Source organism: Mus caroli, unplaced genomic scaffold (genome assembly GCF_900094665.2).
Source record: "Mus caroli unplaced genomic scaffold, CAROLI_EIJ_v1.1 scaffold_22497_1, whole genome shotgun sequence".
Lineage (NCBI taxonomy): Eukaryota > Metazoa > Chordata > Mammalia > Rodentia > Muridae > Mus > Mus caroli.
Genome location: NW_018390894.1, coordinates 6,803 through 9,005, shown reverse-complemented (window position 1 = coordinate 9,005; position 2,203 = coordinate 6,803). Strand labels below are relative to the sequence as shown.

At 42.5% G+C, this 2,203-nt stretch overlaps 1 pseudogene across 1 annotated transcript; it reads right to left on the bottom strand.

Annotated features, from left to right (window-relative positions):
• Positions 1 to 32: 32 nt before the first annotated feature.
• Positions 33 to 1,194, bottom strand: LOC110288889 (annotated as a pseudogene). Its single transcript, XR_002377309.2, has one exon. The product of XR_002377309.2 is annotated as a transcriptional adapter 1 pseudogene (transcript).
• Positions 1,195 to 2,203: the final 1,009 nt, after the last annotated feature.

Genomic DNA, 2,203 nt, shown 5'->3' with positions numbered 1-2,203 from the left:
GAGTACATCAGAGCTGGCTGGGTAGTGTGAAAGCAGAGCCCTCTTATCATATGTCAGCACAGAGCTCCAGAGTCAGGCTGGGCACTTACTCAGACCAATCTGTCTTATCAACATGCCCTTGTGCAACTTAATACGGGTTTTCACACAGAATTCATTTAAGACAACTATTATCTTACAAGTGTCTATGAGGAAAATGTGCACCAGAAACTTGTCTGTGTACTGCCTTGGCATTGGTGCAATGTATGTTCTGTCAAATAACTTANTGAGGGGATGACTCAAACAGTGGGTGGAACTATTTAGATGTCCACACTGACACTCTTTAAATGCAGCACGACCTTACACACTGCGCCACTAGAGTTTCTCACACGAGAGGCAAGCAGAACCAAGGGCACTGTGGGGAACTGTCTGGAAAACCTGTCAATCAAAAGCAATTCTGCAGTTTTACAGTGTGAAGTGTGTCTCCTTCAATGATGACAGAGAGTGCCGTCCAGTTCCTGTCAGAGTCAGCTTTCCACACACAAGCTCGTCACAATTATGTGTAGTTATTTCTAGACGCCCACCAACCTCCACCGCATAGACCACAGCAGAGACGGCCTCCTCAGTGACATTGTCCAGCCCGTGCTCATAGGCAGTCACGATCATTCTCCCTTCAAGTTGACCTCGAGTGGGAAGCATCATGGTGTGTGAACAAAGTTTCAAGTCGTCATCACCCTGGGGCTCCTTTGCCACAAACTGCTGAGCTCCAGAGAGGGGGTTCTGAGGCTGGAATCTATGATCAAATTTTTGACGAACGGAAGAAAGCTTTTTCTTCCCCTTGGGTTTTCCAGGCTTGGCTGCAGAGCCCCCTGTCCAGGGCAAAGATCCAGCACCCTCTGGTGTAGAAACCAAAATCTGACAACGTGTGAGGATGGCCAGGAGGAAATCATTGTGAGAATGGACATTGTCCTGTGTGAGGAGCCTGTGAGCTTCAAGGTCGAACTCCTCCTTGCTGATCTTCTGCTTGAACCACAGCTTCAGGTTGGCCCAGTATTGTTTCACGTTGTCCCCCAGCGCCTCGCTCAAGTTCTTCTTGGCTGCCTCCAGCTCGCTCACAAAGGTCGCCATTGCAGCGCGCGTCTTCCAGCCCGACCGTAGACCGTGCGGCCCACAGCCACCAGCAACCGAAAGATCAACGCGGCGGAAGGCCTGCGCGCCGGACGCTGGAGGCTCGACTCGACTCGACTTCACTCGGATCGGCTCGGATCGGCTCGGATCGGCCCCATTTTACTTTACAATAAACTTTTGAAAGAGCAATCTTAATTTTTTAAAAAAAAATTTTGATGCCTTTGTGCATCAACTAAAGAATGTGCCTTATTATTCTGGTAGCATTTTATAGCCTTAAAAAAACTGTATTGTTATACAATAATTATGGTGGATCAAAGATCATTAAAATTTAACAGTAAAACAAATAAAACATAAAATTACTGTAAAAAGGTGGTGCAGCTTTGCTTATCTACAAATACCATGCCTACATGAGATCTTTTATTATAGCATTCTTTGACCTTTCTTTAGTAATAGAAGGCTAGTGCTTTGATAAAGGAAAGATTTGAAAATATTTTAAAAATTCATGAGAAAAATTTAAATCAGAAATGAAGTTTGTTTTTCTGACTATCTAAAATAGACCTCACATTTTCTGAATGTTTTTGGGTAGGATATGAGAGGAAGATTGGTTTTGAATTTTGAATTGGTCTCTAGGCTAAAAATTACCCTCCAGAAGGCATATAGAGAGCAATTAGATTTGCTTTGATGGCTTGAGGTTTGAATTAGGTAAGAATTCTAAGAGGCGGTTATTTTCAGCAGAGTAGAGAAAGCGTGGTGCTTATCTCTTCATGTGGACAATGAGCAGGTCAGGCTTTGTGTGCTGTGCTCAGAAGTCAAGGGTGTCTTCCTTATGAGCATGAGCCTCTCACTGTTATGTGACTGATCCTAAAGTCAGGCTTTTTTTTTTTAACACTAGTAATTTTAGAAAATCACCAGTGTTGACCATTTGCAATGCTTTCTTTTAAGACAGTTTTGCTGAAAGAAAATGAACAACATAGTGTGGATTATAGACATTATTTTCATATATAAATCTTAGAAAATATAATGAACATTTCTGTCTTTTCAGATAAGTTGATAAATAATTCTTGGAAATAATTTAGTTGACATACAGCATCAATTCAAA